Below are 27,275 nucleotides of genomic sequence, written 5' to 3'. Positions count from 1 at the left end.
GGGGTTGTTTTGCCTTCCAGCTCAGGGAAATCACCAGTGTGGGAGGCTGAACCAGGTACTGGAGGAGCAGGTTGGTGAAAATCAGGTCTGTGAGCACTCTTCTCTCTCCCTCTCCCTCTCCCTCTCCCTCTCCCTCTCCCTCTCCCTCTCCCTCTCTCCCTCTCCCTCTCCCTCTCTCCCTCCCTCTCTCTGTCTCCCTCTCCCTCCCTCTTCCTCTCCCTCTCCCCCTCTCCCTCTCCCTCCCTCTCCCCCTCTCCCCCTCTCCCCCTCTCCCTCCCCCTCCCCCTCCCCCTCCCCCTCTCCCTCTCCCTCTCCCTCTCCCTCTCCCTCTCCCTCTCCCTCTCCCTCTCTCTCTCTTACTTTTTTTTGCCTCCAGGCTTATTGCTGGGGCTAGGTGCCTGCACTTTGGTCCACTGCTCCTGACAGCCATTTTTTCCCCATTGTTGTTGTTGCTACTGCTGTTGTTGTTGGATAGAACAGAAAGAAATTGAGAGAAATGGGGAAGACAGAGAAGGGGAAAGAAAGATAGACACCTGCGGACCTGCTTCACTGCTTGTGAAGTGACCCCCCCCTGCTGGTAGCCCCCCCCTGCTGGTAGGCAGCCAGAGGCTCCAACTGGGATCCTTGCACTTCCTGCGCTTAACTTGGTGCTATACCACCTGGCTCCCACAAGGTAATCTCTTAATAGGACAGCTCTTGGGCAGTACTAGAATAGAAATGGGGCTTCAGGGGCCAAGCGGTGGCGCACATGGTAATGCTCACATGTTACAATGCGCAAGGACCCAGGTTCAAGCCCCTGGTCCCCACCTGCAATGAGAAAGCTTCACAAGTGATGAAGCAGGGCTGCTGGTATCTCTCTGTCTCTCTCCCTCTCTATCTCGTCCTTCCCTCTCAATTTCTGGCTGTCTCTATCCAATAAGTAAATAAAGATAATAAAAAGAAATAAAGAAATAAAGCTTCAGCATCTTGTGAAAGACCCAAATCAGGAGCCATGCCAATGACCGAGGTTCCAGACAGGCACCTCAAGTGCTCTGGGTGGGGCTTCAAAAATATCCATAAGTGGGAGCTCCAGGAACTTTCCAGTAGTTCATGCTACCTCCTTCAGGTCAGCTCCTGGGACCAGCTGTGTGTCTAGCTGAGTTCAGGCCCTCGCTCACATGCTTCCAGCTGGCCAGCAGCACCTCCACCCTCCAGAGAGAACCTCCTCAAGGATGGAGCCTAGGGTGAATCTACCTCTCTCAGGCTGGGACAGCTGTTGAGGCATCTACCCCAGCAAAGCTCTTGCTTCTCTGATACAAAGGCTGAAGTTAATGGTTCAGGAGCTGAGCAAGGCTTGGAACATACTTTAAGAAGAAATGACAACATAATTTCTGTGGGAGTAAAATTTTAAATACAAGTCCACACAAATGGTAAGACTTCTGCAGATCCAGTGTTCAGCCGCATTTCAAGTACAGCATTTCCTCTTGGAAGGGACTGGCTGACTGAGCGGTGTGTAGGCATTTCAAGGCATTAGAGAACACAGATGAAGACAACAAACCTTCCTAAAACAGAACTGACTTGCTAAAATTCTTCTGAAGGGAATCATTTCACATTCAGTCTGAAGTGTTTCGAAGCAAAGAACACTTAACAGACTGAGTCCTAGAGGAGAATTCATCCAGCGATTAAAAAGCAAATGAGCTGGGAGTCGGGTGGTAGCGCAGTGGTTAAGCGCACGTGGCGCAAAGTGTAAGGACTGGCATAAGGATCCCGGTTCAAGCCCTCAGCTCCCCACCTACAAGGGGAGTCACTTCACAAGCAGTGAAGCAGGTCTCTCCCCCTCTCTGTCATCTCCTCCTCTCTCCATTTCTCTTTGTCCTATCCAGCAACGACAACATCAATAACAACAACAATAATAACTACAACAATAAAACAAGGACAACAAAAAGGAATAAATAAATATTTAAAAATTATAAAAAGAAAAGTAAATGAGCTTAAAAAGTACATGAGTGCAAATGAGTAAATAAAAGTGGGCATCAAGGAGTCGGGCGGTAGTGCAACGGGTTAGACGCAAAGCGCAAGGATGGGTGTAAGGATCCCAGTTTGAGCCCCCTAGCTCCCCGCCTGTAGGGGAGTCGCTTCACAAGTGGTGAAGCAGGTCTGCAGGTGTCTGTCTTTCTCTCCCCATCTCTGTATTCCCTTCTCTCTCCATTTCTCTCTGTCTTATCTAACAATGATGACATCAATGACAACAATAATAATAATTATAACAATAAAAAACAAGGGCAACAAAAGGGAAAATAAATACATATAAAAAAAAGTGGGCATCAGCATCTCAACAACCTGCAGCTTTGGGAAGTTAGTTGGACCTGCAGGCTGGGTTATCTGGAGCAAGACTGCTTCTCACCAATAAATGCTGAGGTCCTTGTGTTCCTGGCCTTTCAGAGATCTCAAGCCTCAGTCACTGCTATATTCAAATCCTTCTCTACACATGGTACTACAGGGGCTCTTGGCTTTGAGACAACCAACCACCACCCCCTCCCACTGGTTCCAGCACAAGAGCCAAAGGCTGTTTGCTTAGGAAGACCTCTCACCTGCCTGTTTTTGCTCCAGTGTATATGTACAACTGCAAGGGGATTAGAGGCTGCCTGGAGTTGGCAGCTCAGGGCGACCATGGGAAGCAGGACTTTGAGCTTTATTTGCATAAATTGTGAATTAATTATTTGTCCACGGAAAAGACCACAGTGGGGAAGACAACTTTAGAATCTCTAGTCTCCCAAGTTCATTTAATTACTGTCACCAAGCCTGCCTTTCAAAGGCCTTTTCCTTTTTTTTTTTTTTTCTTCCTCCAGGGCTATCACTGGGGCTCGGTCCCTGCGCTATAAATCCACTGCTCCTGGAGGCTGTTGTTCCCATTTTTGTTGACCTTGTTGCCCTTGTTGTTGTTATTGCTATTGTTGGATAGGGAAGAGAGAAATCGAGAGAGATAGGGAAGACAGAGGTGATGAGAGAAGGATAGACACCTACAGACTTGCTTCACTACTTGTGAAGTGATTCCCCCTGCAGGTGGGGAGCCTGGGGCTCAAACTGTGATCCTTGTGCTTCGCGCCATGTGTGCTTAACTCACTATGCTACCATCTGGCCCTCTAAAGGCCTTTTCCTTTAAGACTGATTTCAGTTGTACTTGTTTATTTTAGTCTTACTTTTATTTGTTTCATAAAATAGATTGATAGGAGAACCAGAGCAGCACCTTGGCATATATACTGTCACTGATCAAACTCCAGACCTCATATTTGCAAGTCCAACACTCTACTTGCTGTGACACTTTCTGGGCTGCCAAGGGTTTTCTTCTAACCCTTGTCCCTCTGGTAGTGGTAGCTATGTATTTACTTGGCTGCTTTTGAATTTTAAAGCCTGAACTTCTGAAAAGTTATCTCTTGGTCTTGGTCATGGAGGTTACATGATTCCATCTGTCTGGTATAGATATGCTAATATAAAAACTGACTATCTCCATTCTAACTTAAAAAAAATTGCGGGAGTCGGGTGGTAGCACAGCGGGCTAAACGCATGTGGTGCAAAGCGCAAGGACCATCATAAGGATTCCAGTTCGCTCCCCACCTGCAGGGGAGTCGCTTTACAGGCGGTGAAGCAGGTCTGCAGGTGTCTATCTTTCTCTCCCCCTCTCTGTCTTCCCCTCCTCTCTATTTCTCTCTGTCCTATCCAACAATGACATCAATAACAACAACAATAACTACAACAATAAAACAACAAGGGCAACAAAAGGGAATAAATAAATAAATATTTCAAAAAAAATTACCTTCCTGGAGATCTGCATAGACTTTCCCCTGTTTGTCTACATCTGCCTCCAAGCCAATGACTCCTCCCTTCCTCTGACCCTTGGGTGTGGGAAAGCCTGCTTTGTAGAGTTGAGGCAGGATTGTACTTCCTGGTCCCCTTGTAGATGGGTGGGATCATGTGACTAGTTACCATGGAGCTATGAATGAGAATAGTGTGTCACTGCTGGGCCAGAACACCTCCCAGCAGAGAACTTCCAGATTATCTCCTCTACCCCATGGGCCTGCAATGGTCAGATGATAGCTGCTCTGCCTACCTGGCTCCCAGGGTGAGGAGATATGGAGCAAGGCCCAATTGTAGTGTGAGCAAGAAAAAACCTTTCATGATAAGAAACAGCATAATCATCTTGACTTACTGATTAGGCATTTAATTAGCTCATTTACCCAAACCAAGTCTTATTAATCAATAGCCCTCAATTTCCTAAGAACATAGTAGGGAACATATGTTCATTTACCTTACAGGTTTAACACTTTTAAAAATATTTTATTTATTTTATTTTTGAGAGAGATGCAGATAGAGACACAGAGAGAAATACCAGAGCACTGCTCAGCTCTGGCTTATGGTGGTGTGGGGGATTGAACCTAAGACTTTTGAGCCTCAGGCATGAGAGTCTGTTTGCATAACCATAATGCTATCTCTCCCACCCGTTTAACACTCTTTTAAGAAGGTGTTTATTTTGATCTTTTCTGGGGGGTGTGTGGGTGGTGAATAGGATGTCAAGGATCCAACCTTGAACCTCATACATGAAATATGTTATCTGTCACTGACTACATCCCTGGCCAGGATGTAGTCATGAAATGGCTCACTCCTTCTCACCTCTCAGTGTGTGTATGAAACAATTGACTCTGCTGTAGGCTCCATGAGGCATCAGGGAAGCTGAGCCTTAATTTAATTTAATTTTGCAAATCTGGGGAATCACTTGTGATTTCACATTTCTGGTCTCTTGTTCATTCAGATAGATAGATAGACAGACAGACAGACACCATAGCACTGGAATTTCCCCTGATGCCATAACATTTTCCATGTTATGCTGGGGTTCAAATCTGGTTCATGCCTGGCAAGGCAAGTATACTACTCAATGAGTTGTCTCTTTGATCCTTTATCTTTTTTTTTTTCCTTCCTCCCCTGCTGCCAGGATTATCTCTGGGGCTTAGTACTTGCACGATGAATCCACCACCCTTGGTGGCTATTTCTCATTCTATTTTTCTTTTTGCTCTTTCTAATTTTTATTGTATAGGACAGAGAGAAATTGAAAGGGGAGAGAGAGACACCTGCAGACCTACTTTACCACTCATGAGGTATCCTCCCTGCATGTGGGGAGCAGGTGCTAGAACTCAGGTCCTTGTACATGGTAATGTGTGCACTTAACCCAATGTGTCACCGCCCAGCTCCTGCCCTTTATCTTTTCATCTTTAGTGGAAACTGTTCTGCTCAGAGAAGAGGAAGCTACTGGTAATAATAGGTAACAAAGTCAATCCATAGAAATGGGGAAGTAAACCCACTGGATTTTTTTTTTTTTTTTTTTTTTTTTTACCACAGCTCTATTGGTGGTGCCAGGGATTGAATCTGGGACTGCTTGCATGCAGGTCCTGTGCACTATCCCCCCAGTTTCTATTGGAAACTTCTACCAAGGATTTGTATATAGGGGTGGTCCAAGGAGCCCAGAGAGGCTTGCAGGGTAGGAGGAATTGCCAAGGGTCCACTGAGGTGGACTGCAGATTAAGATGGAACCAAAAGTCTGTGCTAGATTCTTAGGAGCCAGGCGTGTGGCTAGACACTGCCAGGTCATGCTGACTGACAGGGTCGGTGAGAGCCAAGGGCAGGGCAGCAGCTGGGAGACTGGGGGTTGTGGGCAGCCAACCTGGTGAGTCAGAAGCAGCATTGACTCCTCAGGGTATTTCACAGCAGGGCGCCAGGGATTTCTGGGGGCAGAGTCTTTGCTTTCTAGGTGTATGTCTCAGAGTGTGGGGGTGTCCTCCCCAGAGAGTATGGAGACAGGAAAGTGGTGGGTGGAGCAAGCAGTCAACAAGGGATGGAGGTAAAGTGGAGGATGAGAGAACTGAGAGTAGGCACCAGGGAGATAGAGTCTCTCAGGAAGTCCTGCTGCCAGGTCACACTCTTGATGACCATAGTGACAGCCAGATCCTCGACAGTGGGCCAGGAGGAGACATCGGGGAGGAGCAGCTGCAGAAAACAGGCAAGAAGGAGGCTCTGACACATTCACTTAGAGATTATCCCTAGTAGGGTTTGTTTGACTTAAATGTTTACAATGTCAGAGTATCTATCACCTCACCTACACTATGCAGTCAGTCCAAGTTCGTCAGTTAGTTGGTAATGATAGCTGGCTTCATTTTTCCAGATATTTAAATTGTTTTCCTTTGTTTTTATGAAGTGCTGCCTCAGCTGTTTCCCCCTGTATTAAAAATTTGAGAAAGGGTTCAGCAGTGGCACATCTGATAGAAATTTTTGTTGTTGTTTTGTTTCTTACCAGAGCACCGCTCAATTCTGGCTTATGGTGGTGGAGGGGACTGAACTTGGGACTTTTGGTGCCTCAAGCACAAAAGTCTTTTTTCATAGCCATTATCCTATCTCTGCCTTAGAGCACACATATACATGCAAGAACTCAGCCCCCCACTTGCTTCATGAGTGGTGAAGTAGGGCTGCAGTCATCTCTCTCCCTCCTTATCTTCCCCTGCTCTTCTTAATGTCTTTCTGTCCTATCAAATTAAGAAATTTAGTTTTTATTGATTTAGGCATATCAGACCTCCCCCCAACACACATCTCTCCATGGAATGTGTCTTCAGGATAGCACCAGACTGCCTGCTCCAGCCTGCTTACCCCAAAACTGTGCTGTCAACTTTTTGTTTCTCCAGGGTTATTGCTGGGACTCAGTACAGACATTACTAATCTACTGCTGGTGGCCTTTTTTTTTTTTTTTTCCATTTTATTCAATAGGACAGAGAGAAATTGAGAGAGGATAGGAAGACAGGGGGAGAAAAAGACACCTGTAGACATGCTTCATGACTTGTGAAGCAACCCCCCCTACAGGTGGGGAGCCGGGGGCTCAAGCCAGGGTCCTTATGCCCATTCTTGCACTTTGCACTATGTGCGCTTAACCCTGTGAGCTACCATCCAACCTTGCTTTCAACCTTTTAAATCAGAAAATTTTCTTAAATAACCTTGCATAGTACCTACTTCTTTATATAAAATAATAATGAGTCTGTGAATGCAGACCTGAAAAAGGCACTCATCCACCCTCCCAGAAGTCCTTGTCTTACCTGATGAGATACCACTAGGATCTTCTAGATGAGATCTGAAGAGAGCTTCCCTCACTGCAGAGTCAGGACCTGAAAGGAGATGAGCAGTTCATGGAAGGGCCCGGAACACAAATGGACAGAACAGTCCAGATGAGCTGGGTACAAAGGGCCCCACCTGTACTGGCCGACACCCTTTTGGTCACCTGGGAGAGGGTATGGACTGCCTGTCCTCAAGGTCAAAGTACAGCCGTAGTGGGTGGAGTCAGGTTTGTGTGAGTGTCCTGGACACAGCCTGTGGCTAGGAGGTTTGAAAAGTGGGGGCGGGAGACTCCTTAGGAAGGATGAGAGCTCCACGTGGACACCTGAACCCCAGCCAGGTTGTGGATGTGCCATCTAGAGAGGGCTGAGGTTGGTGAATTAAAACTCTGGCCAGGATTTGATCTGACAGGCAAAGCTGGAACAAGCTGAGCTTTTTTCCTTAGAGCTTCGTGTAATCGCAACCTCACAAAGATAGGAGAGCTGAGTCCGGGTAGAGAAAGAGAGACTGGCCACCGGGACAGGGTTGTGTGGAGGAGGAAATCCCATGGTGAGAGGACAAATGAGAGAAAGCAGCAGCAGATACAGGGGTGGCTGCGAGGGCACTCCTGTGAGTTTACGCCTTTGTACACAGTACCTCCAGCTGCTCGCAACCCTCCCAGGTCGCGGCTGAGGACCCACTGCCCTAATCCAGACGTTGGTGCCCTAATCGGGGTTGGCAGGCGGGTCTCACCCTCTGACTCCGCCCCTGTCCCCAAGTGCTCTCCTCGTCCCACCTCTAGTCTGGGAGCTGGGACCTCTGGGCGCAGTCTCAACTCTTTAGTCCCGCCTTCTAGTCCCCAGCACCGCCCCTCGGTTCCTGGACCTGCTCCCCAACTCAGGTTCAGGAAGTTCAGCCCCCACCCTTAGGCTCTCTGCTTTCTCAAGCCAGCTCTGCTGCTGTGGCTGCCCAGAGCCCCCCCTTCTTATTACCCACCCACACCCACACCCTGAGCAGGGCATTAGATATTCCTTAGGTCCCCTCAGACCAGCCCTACGCCTTACTATACAATTATTTTGCGAATCACCCACACTGTTTCTGAAATTCAAATCTCAACCCCTCTGCATCCCCTCCTCCACAGATGTTGCAGAGGGACTGGTACGAAGGTCTCCTCACTTAGCAGAGAGTTGAGTCCCTCCTGACTAGGCAGGGACCCACGCAAGAAAATTGCATGAGACCTGGGCTCTAGCCCTGGGTCTGCCATCCGTGACCTGAATAATCCTGGGCAAATCATTTAGCCCCAGAACTTCAGATGCCCTCTCCACCCCTTTCTGTAACACTGGGGCTCATTCTAGAGTCTTGGATGACTTCCAGTGGGCATGGGCACTTACTGTTGCCAGACCAGAGTGAGAAGAAGGAAGCCAGAGAGCCCCTAGGGTCCTCACTCTACACCAGGTGACCTGGGTTAGGGGAAGGGGTGTCCTTGTATCCATGGAAACACCCTAATTTGTTTCCACTGACTAAAGCACCTGTCAGGCATCCCTGGCCACCCACAGCTTGGGGAGTCCAGCCTTTTGGCTTCCTCACCCGTGCCACACAGACTGTCCCCTTGCATGCACCTTCATTCTTCACCCTCTGCCTGGTTTGTCTTGACCTTGTATCACTGACATGCAAACATCTGGAAGTAGACTTGAAGGAGGAGGACCTCCCTGGACCACCCGAGCCTCATAGCTCTCTGTCCCCCATCTCCTCTTGGAGTGGGGAGAAGCTTGTGTCTCATCTCTTAAAGAGAAGTTTGTCCAGGGAAGGGGGGGTCTCCACCTCCCACCAGCTGCACAGCCAATCCCTCCCCAAACTCTTCTGAAAAATCCCCTGCTTGTTTTTTCAAAATAGAACTAAATAACAGGAACTATTTTGGGAGGGGTTCGGGGGGTGGTGGTGGAATCTCTACAGTCTTAAAATTACAAGGCCTTTCTTTTCTTCAAAAGAAAAGAAAAACATGTCAGCTCAATGATATTCTGACCCAGATCTTGTTTTAAAATATGTTCTCTCTTCTCTGTCCTTTCACAAACTATAGGCTTTCTCCCTCTTTGAAAATAACATCACATCAAACCAGGGAGCAGAAATGGGAAAATTCAATCAGAACCTCCCTCCTTTAGCTACATATCTCAATGCAGTCCTGGGCAAGCTGCAGAATCAGCTCCCGCTACAACCAGCTCAGCATCATCATTCAAAACGCACCGGTAGGAAATGGTGAAACAGAAGGACCTTTCATTCCTGAGTGAGTGGGCCTGCAGCGCTGCTCTGCTAGCTCTGGAAGCTGAGGTGTCTGCCCTGCGTTGAGTTGGGACTTCTTGTTTAAATAGGCAGTGGAAGATGGGGCAGGGCAAGTCTAGGGGGTGGGGGCAGGCCTGGAAAGTGGGCCGTTTACCCAGCACAACAAGGCAGTGTCTGCAGAGCCAGCAGTGGTCCTAAGCACATGCCTGCCTGTTTGTCCACCAGGAGCCCTGAGACCGCAGGCCAGCACCTGGAGTAACCCCACTGGAAGCATGGAGCCAAGTGAGACCACATTCTCAGACACATGAAACTTGGTCTGGGTGACTGGAGTCTCTATCTCTCCTGAGACAGCCTGGGCCACAGAACCAGTCATGGAGCTGGCCTAATCTGCTTCTGGGACCAGTGAGTAGTGGTCTCAGGGAGGGTGTCTTATTAAAGCCTTGTTTATACTTTATTGAAATGATGATAACAACACTGAGCTTATAGGACCAGAAATAATGTTTGCAAAGGGCCTGACTCTCAGAGATTTATTTACCTACTTGGTAATGGTGGGGCCAAGAGCCTTCTGCCAGGATCAAATCCAGAGTTCTTTGGTAATGACCTTCAACTGAATATTAGGATAAAACTTTATGTAGACCCGAGACTACAGGAGTGGGTAGAAAGAGGAGCCTTGGAGAATAGTGCAGAGCAGCTGTTGGCCTTGGGGAGAGGTCTTGATTGATTTCTGGTGATGGAGTTACCCTAACATCAAGTCAAGGGAAGAGGCATGGCTGGACAGTGGTATGGTTGTCTCTCTTTTCTCTCTCCCTAACTGCCTCCCCCCCCCACAACTTCTGTCTCTATCCAAGAAATTTTTATTCTTTTTTTTTGCTTTGCTTCCAGGGTTATCGCTGGGACTCTGCCTGTACTACGAATCCACTGCTCCTGGAGGCCATTTTTCCCCTTTTGTTGCCTTTATTGTTTATTATTATTGTTGTTATTATTGCTGTCGTTGTTGTTGGATAGGACAGAGAAATACAGAAAGGAGGGGAAGACAGAGAGGGGGAGAGAAAGATAAGACACCTGCAGACCTGCTTCACCACTTGTGAGGTGACACCCCCCTTGCAGGTGGGGAGCTGGGGGCTCCAACCGGGATCCTTACACTGGTCCTTGCACTTTACACCATGTGCTTGTAACCCACTGCACCACCACCCAGCCTCCTTATTCTATTTTTTATCTTTTTTTTTTTGAGAGGACAGCGAAGTTGAGAGAGGAGAAACAGAGACAACTATACCATTGCTTCACCACTCATGAAGCTTTCCCTCTGCAGATGAGAATTGGGCATCCTTGTGCATGGTAATGTGCATGCTCAACGGGGTGTACCACCACCTGGCCCTAGTTGTAAAATTTCTACTCTTGAAAGTGAAAATAACCTGGTAATAAATCTCATTTCCCAAAAAGAGGTAGTGGAAAAGAACTGGAGTAACTGTGGTTGGAACCAAGAGGGAAATCATTTTGTCATACATACTGAGAAAGATGGAACTGAAATTATGGTAACTTAGAAAACCTATTTATCTGCCAGTCACTCATTGTTGTGGGCCTGGCACCTTTCCAGATGTTTCAGCTCAATGAGGAGGGACTTTCATGGAAAGAGCTCTTTAGCATCCAATCTGAGTTCAAATCCATCTCTAGACACTGTTGGGGTGCATTATTCCTTCTGAACTCTGGTTTCCTACCATTTTGAAGGTTGTGTGGAAAATCTGATTTGATGGTAAAAACCCTTATCAGTGTTATCTGTTGTTCATTTTGGAAAGATAATTATGTAGGGAGCAATGAGGGGACACAAGTAGGAAGGCCAAAGTAGGATATGGCAGGATGAGACCAGGGCAAAGAAAGGGGGTCACATATCTGGGGATCATCTGAGTGTTATGGACTGCATGTTTATATCCCCACCTCCAAATTCTTATGTTGAAGTCCTAACCTCCCAGTGTAACTGTATTTAGGGGTGGATACCTCTAAGGATAACTGATACCATTTAGGTAGACCCTTGATTAGGATTATGTCTTTATAGGAAGAAACAGCAGAGGCTTGGGTGGTAGCTAACCAGTAGAGTGCACATATTACCATGCTTGAAGACCCAGGTTCAATCTCCTGGTTCCCACCTGTATGGGGGAAGCTCCACAGGTGGTGGGGCAATGCTGCAGGTGTCTTTTCTTATCCTCTATTTTTTTTAAAAAAAGTCACTGGGCATGGTGGAGTTATGCAGGCACTGATTTCCTAGTGAAAAAAAAAATCAGAACTCTCTTTTCCACCCCCACCCCTTCTGTGTACCTAGGAAAAACCATGAGAGGATTGCAAAGCAGGAAGAGAGATCTTATCAAAGATTCGATCAACCAAAACCTTGATATTGGATTTCCTGGATTCAGGACTGTGAGAAAACTTATTTTTATTGTTTAAGTTGCCTGGTCTATGATACTTTGCTATGGCAGTCCTAGAAAGCTAATCCAAATGGAGAAACTGGGGAGTGACTGGGGAATTTAGAAAAGAACCAGGAATAAATACAGAGGTTTCTATTATAGTTCAGGCACTTGTATAGGCACCAAAGTCACTAACTGGCTGGGAATGGGGTGGGTGAAGAAAGCAAGTGTTTGGAGTATCAAGGGGTTTATGTTTACATGAGTGTGACCTTGTAGCAGGGATATTCAGACCTAGAACTCAGAGGACTGAGGTCTGAGCTTGAACAGTATTTGGAAGTTATTAAAGTGTAGGCAGAGACAAGAATGATGAAATTGGTCAAATCTTTTGTTCTCATGTCTACTGCCAGTGCCTTGCTACATTAGCATTTATCTTTTGTATTCTTATACAAGTCTTGATTTTATCAAGTCAAAATTCTCATTTGCTTTTAAAAAGTATAATTGTACCCTCAAGTTCTCCCCAATTTTTAAAACGACATTGTTTTCTTCTACTTGCATAGAGCAAGTTTTGTTTCAGAGCATAGCTGATGTGTGGTTAGAATACCCATGTGCAGGGAGTCGGGCGGTAGCGCACATGGCGCAAAGCTCAAGGACCGGCGAACGGATCCCAGTTTGAGCCCCCCACCTGCACAGGGAGTTGCTTCACAGGTGGTGAAGCAGGTCTGCAGGTGACTATCTTTCTCTCTCCCTCTCTGTCTTCCCCTCCTCTCTCGATTTCTCTCTGTCCTATCCAACAACAGCAGCAACAACAACAACAACAATAATATAATAATCACAACAATGATAAAACAACAAGGTTAACAAAGGGGAAAAAATGGCCTCCAGGAGCAGTGGATTCATGGTGCAGGCACTGAGCCCCAGCAATAACCCTGGAGGCAAAAAAAAAAAGAGGGCAAAAGAGTGGAAGCACACCTACATTACTACTCAACTGCTTATGAGGCTTCTACCCTATAGATGGTGATTGGGTACTTGAACTTAGATCCACATGCATGAGAATTAATGTGTCTACTCTACCTGGTGAGGTACCATCCAGCCTCTTCTTTTATTATTTTTTCCATGATGTTTTCTTTGTTATGTATCATCCCATTCATCTCTTATTTTAGAACTGTGACACTTGGGAGTCGGGCGGTAGTGCAGCAGGTTAAGCGCACATGGCGCAAAGCACAAGGACCGGCGTGAGGATCCTGGTTCGAGCCCCCGGCTCCCCACCTGCAGGGGAGTCGCTCCACAGGCGGTGAAGCAGGTCTGCAGGTGTCTATCTTTCTCTCACCTTCTCTGTCTTCCCCTCCTCTCTCCATTTCTCTCTGTCCTATCTAACAACAACAACAATAATAACTATAACAACAATAAAAAGACAAGGGCAACAAAAGGGAAAAAAAAAAAACCTGTGACACTATCTCCCATTTTCCACATTAGTTATTTGTACTGTTGTTTTCTTTGCCTAGATTTCTGGTCTGATGTTTAACTTTATCCTCAGCATTACTGATTTCTGTGTTCTGTTGTTTCAAATAAGCCGTCTACTTCTTCCATATGTTTATCAGCTGTTTTGTAGTTTTCACCATAAAATTATGCTTTTGGGCTTCGGATCTGTTTCTGGTAACACTTCATTTTGTCATTTATTTCTTTCAAAGCAGTTATTACCTAATTTATCTTATTTGTTCATGGGGTCTTTCAGGCTCAATCATTTAAGAAATAAATTAACTGACACTTCATGAAGGCCTACTGTGTGCAGGCCCTGCTGCCTACTATGTAGCACCTCCAGCAGACTTCTCTCCTGCATACAGTCAGTGGGCTATAAAGGAGGTTTTGTTTCAAAAATATATTTAAGATGCCTTAAACTTTGTTCTATATACAATACAATGATTTTTTTCTTTTTCTTTGCAGTGAAAGAATTAGGATAAAGGCTAGAAAAGGTAGAAAAAAAATTAGAAGTAGCAAAACAGAGAGAGGAAGTCAGAATGAAATGAGGTCCTCTTAATTTTGATGGTGACTTCAGGTGGATATAGATGGGATATGTCTTATGACCCAGGCCTTCTCTTTGTATTTTTGTTGGTTGTGTTGAACTCACCTTTTGTTGGGACCAGGTGGTTGCACACCAGTAGAGTAGCCATGCATGAAGACCTGAGTTCAAGACTCCTGTCTCTACTGGAAGTGTGTGTATGTATGTGTGTGTGTGTGTGTGGGGGGGGGAGACTTCTCTCTGCCTCTCCTTGTCTCTCACTCTCTCAAAAAAAAAAAAAAAGGCCACCAGAAATGGTAAAGTTGTATAGTCACTGACTCCTTATGATAACCCTAGTGGCATGAGAAGGAGAGGAGAAGAAACCATCTGTTGTTTTACATTTGTACTTGAATGGCTAGAACAGAGGATGCTCCCATGGTGTGACTCACTTTACAAGTTCCTTGGGTGAGGAACCCCCCCCACACACACACACACACCCTCTTCCCACAAGGGATGGAACTGGAAAGAAATAAGAGCAAGATATACCCAAGATGATGGTGTGGGCCGGCTGCATGTAAACAGTGGTACACTTGCCTCCTGCTCATCTTCCAAAAGTCAGTATTGATTGTGTAGCTAATTAGCTGTGTATTTCCTGTGCTTTGAATCAGATAGTTTCCCTGTTTTTGGGTGGCAGGTGTAATCTGGGTGAGAGGAAGGCTTCTCGGGGGCCTTCTGTTCCCTCAGAGATCCAGAGTGGCCTCATTTCACACCTCTCAGGAAACAGTTTTCCGAGTGACAGATTGATTGGTGTAGGGGTGGTTACCAAAAAAGAATCTATTTTATTAGCTGTTTGTCTTGCAGAGTGAAATCATTTTTTAAAAACTTTGTCAAAATGTCATCGTCCTGGTGTTCTAAAATATGCCCTCTGGCTTTGAGGGAAGGTCTGGAGCCCCACCAGTAAAACTGCCGTAGCAGGGTCTCACTTAGGCCCTTGGTGTGGTGAAGGGGTGAGTCTGGGAGTGGTGGCTACCCAGCACAGATAGGGGAGTGTGTGTATATGCACTGGAGGACACCTAGGGGTGCCAGGAACCACAAGGAAACCTTCACACACTGTCCTGATGCTCAAACTGTCTTTTTTTTTTTTCATAATACATCAAGAAAAAAAAAAATCTAGGTTGTCATACATATGAGAGGCCATATGTAGGTAACTTTTCTGTCTGAGGAGGAAATAGACCATTTTCATTTAATTTTTGTTTTGTTTTAGACTGAAAATAAGGAAATAACTGGAGAGATAGGTGTCATGCCTGAGGCCTAGAGGCCCTAGGTTCATTCCTTATCACCATCATAGGCAAGATAGAGTGGTGCTTTGTTCTCTCTCTCTTTCTCTCCCTCTCATTAAAATAAATTATTATTATTATTTTGCCTCCAGGGTTATTGCTGGGGCTCAGTGCCTGCACCATGAATCTGCTGCTCCTGATGGCTATTTTTTCCCTTTTGTTGCCCTTGTTGTTATATCGTTGCTGTGGTTATTATTATTGTTGCTATTAATGTCATTGTTGTTGGATAGGACAGAGAGAAATGGAGAGAGGAGGGGAAGACAGAGAGGGGGAGAGAAAGATAGACACCTGCAGACCTGCTTCACCACCTGTGAAGCGACTCCCCTGTGGATGGGGAGCTGGGCTCAAACTGGGATCTTTATGCCAGTTGTTGCGCTTTGTGCCATGTGTGCTTAATACACTGTGCTACCGCCTGGCCCCCAATAAATTATTATTATTATTATTTAATTTATAAAAAGGGAACATTGACTAAACCTTAGGATAAGAGGGGTACAACTCCACACAATTCCCACCACCAGAACTCTGTATCCCATCCCCTCCCCTGATAGCTTTCCTATTCTTTAACCCTCTGGGAGTATGGACCCAAGGTCATTGTGGGGTGCAGAAGGTTGAAGGTCTGGCTTCTGTAATTGCTTTTTTTTAAAAAAAATTTTTCTTTATAAATTTTTTTAAGTGGTCCGGGAGGTGGCGCAGTGGTAAAGCTTTGGACTCTCAAGCATGAGGTCCTGAGTTTGATCCCTGGCAGCACATATGCCAGAGTGATATCTGGTTCTTTCTCTCTCCTCCTATCTTTCTCATAAATAAATAAAATCTTTAAAAATTTATTTTTTAAGAAAGGAGATATACTAACAACTAAAAAGCACTTGGTTTTCCTATCAGTGGCAATTTAAGAAAGAGACTGAAAGTAGAGGAAGGCAGACAGGGGTGGGGCATGGGATAAAATTCTATCCACAACCCCCCCCCCCCCTTCCCCGTCCCTCAGTTACCCAGTGCTGTCTCTCTGTTCTAGCATCAGCCTCACAGCTTGGGCTCTTCCTCAACCCTCAACCTGCCCTGGCATCAAAGCCAATAGCTTCTAGTCCTACAGTCCATGCCCATTTCCCCCCTTCCCTTGTAGTGCAGATCACCCCTCCATGCACAAAATAAATCCCCCTACTTAGTAGGTTCTTTGGTGATGGGGTCTGGTCCTCTTCCTCAGTCTCCTTTCTTTCCCTCCCTCCCACTGATCTGTTTGACCTCTAGCTAGTCTGACTTCTAGCTTTCATGTCTTCTGGGACATACTATGCTCTTTCATGCCTTCATGCCTTTGCTTATGCTGTCCCCTATGTCTGAACACCCTCCCTGGTTGGTCAGCTGTCACTCTCCTCCCTCCCCCACCTCTCACACATCTACTGGGTTTGTACTGGTGGTCTGGAGTCCCCTGAACACCAAGCACAGAGCCTGTTCCCTAGAGGCACTCAGGGAACCTGGGTGAATTAATAAAATGTTTTCTGACCAGTCCTAAATGTCAGTCACCAGAAAGTTCAGTTCCCTCTGTACAGAACAGGTGGCACAGCAGGAACTATAAGAAAACTGTCCTGAACTGTCAGAACTGGTACTGGGATTAGGCTTCCTTGTATAACAAGAGATATGGAAAGATGTGGTCTTAAAGCTCAAAAGGGGGAGTCGGGCGGCAGCGCAGCGGGTTAAGCGCACGTGGCGCAAAGTGCAAGGACCGGCCTAAGGATCCCGGTTCGAGCCCCCGGCTCCCCATCTGCAGGGAGTCGCTTCACAGGCGGTGAAGCAGGTCTGCAGGTGTCTGTCTTTCTCTCCCCCTCTCTGTCTTCCCCTCCTCTCTCCATTTCTCTCTGTCCTATCCAACAACGATGACAACAAGAATATCTACAACAATAAAACAACAAGGGCAACAAAAGAGAATAAATAAATAAATTTAAAAAATATATTTAAAAAAAAAGCTCAAAAGGCCACATGAATTCATGTGGCATAGCTCCCTGAGATCAACATCGTCAACACTTTGGGGGCTGCCTGTGTGCCAGGCACTGTGCTAAGTGTTGCATGAATACCCTCTTGTTTAGTCCTTTAAACTGTTTAGGGAAGTTAGCTATTGTGGTTCCCATGCTCAGAGAGGGTTAAGTGACTCCAGAGTCTCTCAGCTGGAGAGTGGCAGAGGTTACTGCCAGAGGTTACAATAAGAATGAAAAAAAATCAGATTTAATAATTTCTCATAGTAGCCTTGGTTCAAAAGGTCTAAGGAATGGAAAAGATGGGTGAAGGGTAGATAGCCTAATGGTTATGCCAAGAGACTTTCATGCCTGAAGCTCCAAAGTCCCAGGTTCAATCCCTTGTACTACTATGAGCCAGAGCTAAATAATGCTCTGGTAAAACAAAAACAAACAAACAAACAAAAACCTGAAATCATTTGATAAAGAATAGTTTGGAAAATTATTTATTAGAACATTCTGTCCTCTTGACCCATCATAAGCAGGGAAAAATATTATAGAATTTATATATATATCTGTACTGGGGACCAGAAGATACTCACTCAGTAGGGTGTATGCCTTACTATGCACAGGGTTCAGGTTTGAGTTCTGGCACCTTGTGGGGCTACCCTGTGATATATACCTGTGGCCCATTCTGGTTTGAGTCTTGACCCTACCGGGCTCCTGAATGATTACCAGGCACCCCACATGAGGAATACCAGGAGTCTGGGAAGGTTTGTAGATCTTTTGCTTTTACCTCCTCTGCCCTAAAGGGATGTGAGGTGGACTACTGCCATTCTTTGCTCTTAACACCTGTGTGGACAGGCACAGCACTGCTGTTTAAGACAGAGGGCTGGCAGGCTTGGAAAGTATGAACCAGCAGAAGCCAGCTAGAGCTATTGCTGAGGACTCTACGGGACACACAGTGGAGCTCTACTGTCTCTCATGGGCTCCTTCAGCCTTGCCCTCACCACTTGTCCTCCACACAGAAGCCAGGGTGATTCTTCTCACAAACCTGAGTGTTCTCCTGGCTGAAAAAATGTTCACTGTCTCACTCTCACCCCCCTGGCTGAAATCCACACGCAGTGTCCACCATCCTCTCCTGCCTCACCTTTGGTCTGCTTATGCCCCCCACCCCCTCCCCACAGAGCCCTCATATTTCCTCTCATAACCCCTAGTCTCTCTTGGATAGGATTTTCCTCATGCTGACCTCCTATCCTGGAACCCTCATCTTGCCTGGCCTGTTGCCTCTCACTTTAGGTCTCAGTTGAAAAGTCTCTTTCCTGGGGGAAGCCTTCCCATTTGACCCTTGTTCTGAGCACTGGGGCCTCCTGCAGGGAGCAACCACTGCCCAGCACTGCCTCCAGGTGAACTGCGGTGGGGTAGGGAGGATGAGGGTGGGGTGGGGAGGTTTGGGTCACAATTCAGACATGGCCAGCCACTTGTCTATAGACCAGGCTATGGGGAATGATAGCGGGGAGTGGAATGGCACCTCTGTGCATCACCAAAGGGAGATGCCCAATTTGTTTAAGGGGTGTTGGGGGTCTCATTGGATGAGGAGGACTGTCCAAGAGATTTTGTAGATGCCTAGAAGGTACAGGGCTGGGACCAGGGGGATGGGGTGCTGAACCCTGGTTGTGGAGGCCTGGTCTCAAAGAGGGCAGGTCGAGGGGGAATGGGGGTCAAGGACAGAACCTTAAGGCTCATCCCATTTTTGGCTTAGTGAGGAAAGAGGAGCCAAAAAGAGCACTTGGGAAAAGGTGGCTAAAATATAGCACTGTTTTTATTTAGTTCTCAGATAATCTTACTTTTTTTCACTTAGAATAGCTGGAAAAGGAGGGCCCTGTGTGGCAGGCCCTGGGATGAGAAAACCATGTGTCAAAGCTGTTGCCAGATCCCTCGAGCTATTTTTACCTTCCTGACACTACCTCTCTGAGTCCTGAGAAGGGACCCTGGCCTGAGGTAGCCTGAGCAGGCGTCTCCCACGTAGATATGGCCAGCCTCATCTCCAGAAACCACCAGAAAGTCAGTTTTTCACTTCTTCTGACCAGAAATAAATGAATAAATGTGCTCAGGCAGTCTTGAGGGATGTGAACACAAAATTAGTATGTGAATTATTTTGTTTTCTTTCCTCAGCTCAAAGTTGGGTTTTTGTTCTTCACGTTAGTCACAGTAAAGTTGGACAGTAATTAATGTTCTTAAAATAGAATGCCCACGCTTCCAAGTTTAGAAAGAAAAACCACCTAGGAATGAAAAAAATGTGGACCTGTGTGAAATGCCATTTCATTAGCCATAGAATCTTTTATGAGCCTTGGCAGGGAGTGCCTGTCAAGTGGGATTTGTGGTAGAATACGTTGTGGCAGACCGCTCCTGTGGTTGCTCTCATTCTGTGCCCAACTCCAGGTCAAGGAAGCCTTTGACATCCCTGGCCAGGATTTCTGGGGGTATGCTAGCCTCTAATTACTTTTCTTTTTAAAAATATTGATAAACACACCCTCTGTTGATTCAAGCCTTTTTTTCAACATAGGGAAGCCTGTAGCTTTTGGCTTTGAACAAAGAGAGCAAACTCTCCAGGCTTCTCAGTCCCCCACTGAGTCTTTCCCTGCATCCCTGGGCTCTGACTCTCATTCAAACACTGAAGGAAGAAACTGTCCCTCTGGGCAAAGGTGCTTGAAGGTCACTTCAGGATTCCAAATCAGGCCTGGATAGGCTACAGAGTGAGGCTCTGCCTTCTCCAGATGGGACTTCTGGCCACTCCTACTACCCAGGTTCCTACTCTGGGCTCAGGATGGAGGTGTGGAGGTAGGGGTTGAGGTGGGCCACTATCCATCTCCCACTGCCCCATGGCCTGATGCTTCACTGCACATCTGTCACCACCTTTCTTGGTCATGAATGACAGGCTCTGGGTCCACAATCTTTGAATATAAAAAAGAATGTGGGGGGGGGGGAACAGGTGGTGGTGGACCAGGTTACGTGTATATAGGATGAAGAGCAAGGATCCAAGCAAGGATCCCAGTTCAAGCCTTCTGCTCCCACCTGCATAGGGGTCACTTCACAAGTGGTGAAGCAGGTCTGAAGGTGTCTTAACTTTCTCTCTCCTCTGTCTTCCCCCTTTCCTCCCAATTTCTGTCATATCAAAAAGAAAAAAAGAAAAGAAAAAATGGCCACACAAACAATGGATTTGTAGTGTAGGCACCAGGCCTGAGTAATAATCCTGGATGAAAAAAAAAAAGTAACTTGTTCTTCTTTCTAACCCCTTAATACCTCTGCTATGTTTCACAGGAGAGTGGGGCTGGAGGTAACCCTTTCTAGTCTTACGGACTGCAGAAGAGCCAGATGCCATCTATCTCATCTTGGGGATACCTCACAGAAGGACCCCTTCAGGCAGATGACTGCAATGAGAGGTGGTCCCTATTCTTCCTGGGTGACTCAGAGCCCAGTCAACTACTTCTCGCAGCTAAACTTCCAGGTTTCCTGTCCTCATTGATGGGAAGATACAGCCAGTGACTAATATTAACATTGCTTCTGCAGTGATTGTAATGAGAGGAGATCCTAGTTATATATATATATGTATATATATGTATATATATGTATATATATATGTGTATATATATATATATATATATATATATATATATATATCAACATGTCTGTAACATCTGTGATACTCTAAAGTCCATGGCCTCTCAGGATTGAAGCCACATTCCTGACCTCTTCACACCTCCTGGATCTATATACAGCAAGACAATGACTGTTTTCATCAATGAATAGATGAGGAAACTGTGGCCCAGAGAGGTAGGAATGTGTATCCCAAGATCTATGGAGAAACTGGGATTTGAACCCAGGTTGGCCTGATTCTGAAACCAGTGTTTTTATTTTTCTTTTGCTACTAGGACTTTACTGGGGGCTTTAAGTCTGTGTGATTCCACTTCCCCCAGCAGGCTCTTTTTTTTTCTTTCTCTTTTTTGTAGCTAGAGGGTAAGAGACTGAAAGGGAGAGAGAAGGAGAAACACCACAGCACTACTACACCACTAGTTAAACTTCCCCTTTGCATGGTATTCCCATATGATGACTTGAACTCTAGTCCTCACACATGGTGAAGTGTACAGTCCTTTGTGATTTCTCTTCCTGGCCCCAAGTGCTCTTCTTAGTCTACCTTGCCACAGAGTCTACTGTCTTGGTCAAGTAACCTTTGGAATGGGCCACACTCAGATATTTGTATCAAGGGTGGTATGGTCCTGGATAAGGGTCAAGGGCTCTGTGGCGCTACCAGCAGCTATGGAATTTCTTCTTAGGTCTTGCTTAGATCTACCAGGGTGTCCCTGCTTGCTGGGGGGGGGACCTTAGTGGCATGACCCAGGGACTACAATTTGTAATAGATAATTATGGATCAGCTCAGTGAACATCAGGCCCTTCTGTTATGTCCCAGGAAATGGGACTAACCCTATTATAGGGTAAATCAGATATAATTGACTCCTAATTCAATGTGGTGGCTCTAAGTAACATTTATCAAGGTACAGAAGTTGGCCTGGGCCGGCAAAATAGCTCACTGGGATAGTGTACTGCTTTGCCATATGTACGACCCAGGTTTGAACCCAGTACCTGCCACATTGAAGGAAGCTTTGCTGTTGTGGTCAGTCAGTCTCTCTCTCTGTGTGTGTATATCTATAATAATAAAATAAAAATAAAAATAAATAAAATAAAAAACTTGACCTAGTGACTTAGTAGTGGGGGTCTGGTTAGACTCAAGCAAGAACCAAACAACTTTCTGACAGTAAAAAAAAAAAAAAGTGGGGCTGGGCGGTGTCTCAACTGGTTAAGTGCACATGTTACCATGTACAGGGATCCATGTTCAAACCCCTAGTCCCCACCAAAAGGGAAGAAGTAGATATGCAGGTGTCTCTCTTTTATTTCCTCCTCCCCTCTCAATTTATCTCTGTCCTATCAAATAAAAGAAGGGGATGAAAAAAGGAAAAAAAATATTTAAAATGTGGAAGAAGATGAAATACCAAAACAAAATGTGTGGGGGTAGGGAGAAATAAACAAGGACAAAAAGAAGTGGAAAAGACAGACTTTCAGTATCATATGCTATAGGTACACAGACTCATGTGTTCCAGACAAAGATGGGCACCTTTCAGACTCCATGTGCTCTCCTGCTGCTTTATCCTGCCATGTCCCATTCTTTTCAAAGGGGCCCAGACACCTGGAATACTGCCCTGTTGCAAACCAAACTTGGCAGATGAACTAGTGGACAGGACTATCCTGTCCTGCCACTTAGAATCCTGCCTGATGATTATAAAACTCTCAGATGCAGGGCTCATGCACATGGCAGACTCTGCCAAGCTCTGAATGGGAGAAGATACTTCCTCCATTGTGGTGGGGGTTGGGCCTGAACATGGTAAAGCAGATGCACTATCCAAGCGATATATATATTTGCACTGGAGCTTCATGTCTGTGCAATTCCACTACACCCAGCAGTCTCATTTTTTATTTTCCTTTTAATTTAATATACAGAGAGGGAGAGACAGAGAAAAAGAGGGAACTATAGTACTTGCTACATGGTGTTCCCATGTGGTGCACAGTGCTCAAACCTCTGTCCACATGCATGGTAAAGTGTGTGCGCTACCACATAAGTTACCTCCTGGTTGCAGGATACTTCTTGTAGCCTGTGATGGGGGGGGGTGTCACATAGACCAAATAATAATAAATTTATTGGGTAATTATAATCTCTTACTTTGGATTGGACTGACCTTCCTCTTCCTGCCTAATTTTCAGGCCCTGATAGACTCTGATGTCAGAAGCTTAGATCACATCAGTGACTGGTGACACATGACATTCATAAGGTGGCTGCTGTACCTGGAGGAGAATTCAAAGGCAGAGGAACAGGGTCTTTCTTTGGGTCCAGGAAAGTACTGAGAGTAAAAGTGGGAGGGAACTCTTGGGGGTGGGTGGGTGCGGGGACAGAGCAGAGACGCTTGCCCTGGGCTTTCCCAGCACCCCTCATGTCCTCTCTCCCTAGACTGCTACATTCTGAGCCCTTCTCTATGCCATTACAATACTGGCCACTGAACAGACATGAGTTCTAACCCTGGCAACCCTCCTGCACCATACAGATGATGAAACAGCAGCTGAGTCTTGAGTGAACCAACCAGACTGGCAAAAGTGAATGCCAGAACTAGGACCTAAACTCTCATTCGTCATGTCTGAAGGCTGTGCAGTTCCCATAGCACTCATTCCATCTTCCCACCCTTTTTCTGCCCTCTCTTCCTGGAGACTGGCGGGGAGGGGAAGCACATTAGCACACAGCTTACATACTCATTTCAGAAACATTTCAGCAGGGAGACAGTGTAATGGTTATGCAAATGACTTTCATACCCGAGGTTCTAAGGTCTCAGGTTCAATTCCTTGTACCACCTTAAGCCAGAGCTGAGAAGTGATCTGGTTAGGAAAAAAAGAAAAAGTGTTTCTTTTTCTTTTGCCTCCATGGTTATTGCTGGGACTTGGTGCCTACACTATGAATCCACTGCTCCTGGAGGCTATTTTTTCCCTTTTGTTGCCCTTGTTGTTTATCGTTGTTGTTGTTATCATTACTATTGTCATTGCTGCCGTTGTTGTTAGATAGGACAGAGAGAGTTGGAGAGAGAAGGGGAAGACAGGGGGAGAGAAAGATAAGACACCTGTAGACTTGCTTCACTGCTTGTGAAGTGACCCCCCTGCAGGTCAGGAGCCGGTGTCTTGAACCAGGATCCTTACACCCGTCTTTGCACTTTGTGCTGTGTGCGCTTACTTAACCCACTGTGCCACTGCCCGGCCCCTAGAAAAAGTGTTTCAACTGGATGTCACTGACAGACGGGCCTTCTGACAATGGCCATAGGTTTTTGCTGTGGATCTCAGTGGCCACTTTCAGTCACGATAGGGAATGCAAGCCCTGAATAGGAGGGTTGGGACTAGAAGTGGAATTGGGAGATGACTAGAGTATAGGAGGCAGCAGAGGACATGGGGCCCGAGGAGGGACTAGATGTGAAGATGACTGTGGAGACGGGGATACTTTAGGGGCTCGGTGGTGAGGTGGAGGGAGATGTGTAGAGAGGTCAGGCAATCTTCTTCTCTGAGAGCCTTTTACTCTGCTTTGTCTGCCTGCCCCATGCTCCTGAACTTAAGCTTCACCCAAAGGTAAGATCTGGGGTTCCCATACTAGTGGCCTGGTGCTCGAAAATATAGCCTCTTTATTGTAAGGGGTTGGGGTTTCAGGTAGCAGGGGAATTTCACAGATATAAGGCACACTGCCATGCTAGATTTTCTGGACACTATCTTCTTTTCTTTCCTTTTCTTTTTCCTGCTTCCAGGTTTATCACTGGTGCTTGGTGCTGGCACTATGAATCCTTTGCTCCTGGAGGACATTTTTTCCGTTTTATTGTGTAGGACAGAGAGAACTTGAGAGAGGAGGGGGGAGATAGAGAAGGGGGAGAGAAAGATAGACACCTGCAGACCTTCTTCACTGCTTGCAATGTGACCCCCCCCTGCAGGAGGGGAGCTGTGGGCTTAAACTGGGATTCTTGCTCAGGCCCTTGCACTTATAGTACTATGTGTGCTTAACCTGGTGTGCTACCACCCACCCCTCTTCTGGACAGTTTCTTTAAAAAAATTTTTGTTTTATAAGGGAGGGACAGAGTCCAGAGCAGTACTCTGGGATATATGGTGCCAGGATTGAGCCTGACCTCACACATGCAAGTCCTGTATTTATCCACTGAACCATTTTCCCTGACCTTGTGGAAGGAAGACTTTATTTATTTATTTATTTTACCAGAGCACTGCTCAGCTCTGGCTAATTGTGGTGTGGGGGATTGAACCTGGGACTTGGGATCCTCAGGCATGAGAATCTGTTTGCATAACCATTATGCTTTCTACCCACCGCGTGAAGGAAGCCTTCTATAGTTTCCAGGACTCTACAAATGGTTTCCCTAAAGACCTTTCAAATATCAATGAGGCCAACACACCAGATGGTTCAGAGGCAGGCAGGTTCCAGTTTGTCCTCACTTATCATGGTTTTCTGCTCAGCTTTCCTTCCTGACTGCAGCCCAGATAACCCACAGCAATCTCAGGCCCATATCAGACAATTCTAAGATCTCATGGAGGTGATGGTCACTAAGAGCCAACAGTATCCCTTCCTCTTAAGTGAATGGGCCTGCTTTCCAGACCTCCTTGCAAACTCTGACACCTTTTTACCTACACCTTCCTCTGGTCCCTCAAGTCCCTCCCTTCAACCCTCTATTTTTCTGTGGAGCCAGGGCCTCACACATGTGTGACTTTACCACTCCTGGGCCAACTTTTCCATTCAGAGAATGAGAGAGAAAGAGAGAGAGAGAGAGAGAGAGAGAGTCACTGGAGCTTCACCCAGAACCATTGTATTCTCCATGTTGCCAGGGTTTAAACATGGGTTGTGGGGGCTGGGCGGTGGCGTAGTGGGTTAAGCGCACGTGGCAAGGACTGGCATAAGGATTCTGGTTCGAGCCCCCGGCTCCCCACTTGCAGGGGAGTCGCTTCACAGGCGGTGAAGCAGGTCTGCTGGTGTCTTTTTCTCCCCCCTCTGTCTTCCATTCCTCTCTCCATTTCTCTCTGTCCTATCCAACAATGATGACATCAATAACAACAACAGTAATAACAACGATAAACAACAAGGGCAACAAAAGGAAAAAAATAGCCTCCAGGAGCAAGGACGACAAAAGGAAAACAAAAATAGCCTCCAGAAGCAGTGGATTAGTAGTGTAGGCACTGAGTCCCAGTGATAACCCTGGAGGCAAAAAAAAGAAAAAAGGAAAAAACGTGGGTTGTGTGTATGACAAGGCACACTCGCTTTCCAGTGGGTGATCTCTCTGGCCCTCAAGTCTCCGTTTGGAACCCCTGTTCCCCCTGCTTCTCCCATAATTGATAAGTTCTAACTCCCATAATAAATTTTTTTTCTATCTTGCTTATTGTGACCTAACTCCTTGACTGAGCCTTGAGAGATGTAGTACCCTACTTCTTCAGGTTTCTGCATCTCTGCCTTATAAAGTGGAGATGATGTGAGGCACACCAATCCCCAGAAGGGGTTGTGTCTAGGTGCTGTGGAACTTGGGGTTGCTTCTGGCATGTACATTTGCCATCATCTGAAAGCAAGCTTTAAGCCAGTGTCCTGACTCCTTTGGGTTTCCATCCTGACTGGTGGAGACTCACAGATCAGGGCCCACATGAGGTCAGTGTGCTGATGATAGTAGATGAGGGGCCTGACTGGTTACATCCCACTGGGTGCAGTGACACATTCAAGGCAATTACTGGCCAGGGTCTTTCCTGATTGGATGCTGGCATTTCAACATTGGGAATGCAGTTCCCCCCCCACCCCTTGGAATGTTAGCCCCACCCCCCAGGAGGTCAGTGTGTGCTGAATTAGGAGGCTTCTGGGAAGATGCTGGAAAAGGTGACAATGGCTTGTTGGGAGAGAGGAGCTCTGCTGAGTTGCTGGCAAGGAGGCTTTGTTTCTGTAATGATAAGCAAATCTTGCCTGCCAGCACTAGAGAGTGGATTTCTAGACACTGTCAGAATGCAGCACACTAGGACACTGTGCTCCCTCTGGTCCCAGGGCCTTTGTTTCTACTGCAACATTATCCTCACATCTTCACTTTATTCAGGCCCCTGCTTAAATGTCACCTCTTCTGAATAGCTTGTGCCACCTTGTACAAAAATAACGCCCCCTTCCATCACTCTCTATTCCTTCAACCTGCTTCATTTTCCTTTCTAGAACACTACCACTTAGCACATTATGCATTTCTTGATTGTCTTTCTTCTTTCACTAATAAGTAAAGCTCTAAGAAGGCAAATATTAAGTCTGTTTTGTTCACTGTTGGATCTGCAATGCCTAAAACAGCACCTGGTTCATAGCAGACATGATTACACTAATTACAGATGTGTTACGGGTCAGAATTGACCTCTGTAACATGGAGGTGACTTAGCAGAAAAGCAGGGGACTGGGATGTGCTCCCCCAACTTCAGTCCTCAGAACCATACTCTGGCCTCTGATTTTTCATAAAATAAATGAATATTTAAATCCAAATTTAATTTAAATCTAAAGGGGGGCACTGGGAGGTGGCTCATGTAGTAGAGTGTACTCTTTACTCTTTGCACTAGGACTTGGGTTCAAGCCCCTGGCACC

The 27,275-nt window shown here is 46.2% G+C and overlaps 1 protein-coding gene across 10 annotated transcripts in view; it reads right to left on the bottom strand.

Annotated features, from left to right (window-relative positions):
- Nucleotides 1–27,275, bottom strand: part of SMPD3 (sphingomyelin phosphodiesterase 3) — a 108,319-nt gene that overhangs the window by 23,439 nt on the left and 57,605 nt on the right. For 5 of the 10 annotated variants that reach the window (XM_060185269.1, XM_060185266.1, XM_007517699.3 and 2 more), the window contains exon 2: nucleotides 7,110–7,178. The exons of 2 other annotated variants lie outside the window; for them this stretch is intronic. The gene's annotated coding sequence lies outside the window, so the exon portion shown is untranslated. Of the gene's footprint in view, nucleotides 1–7,109; nucleotides 7,179–9,345; nucleotides 9,405–22,823; nucleotides 22,898–27,275 lie in introns of those variants that run through there. 3 more of the 10 variants (XM_060185268.1, XM_060185267.1, XM_060185272.1) reach the window with 3 other exon arrangements.

This window comes from Erinaceus europaeus, chromosome 2 (assembly GCF_950295315.1).
Source record: "Erinaceus europaeus chromosome 2, mEriEur2.1, whole genome shotgun sequence".
In the NCBI taxonomy this organism is placed as follows: Eukaryota; Metazoa; Chordata; class Mammalia; order Eulipotyphla; family Erinaceidae; genus Erinaceus; species Erinaceus europaeus.
Note: the sequence above shows the minus strand (reverse complement) of the source record. Positions and strands in the feature narration are given on the sequence as shown.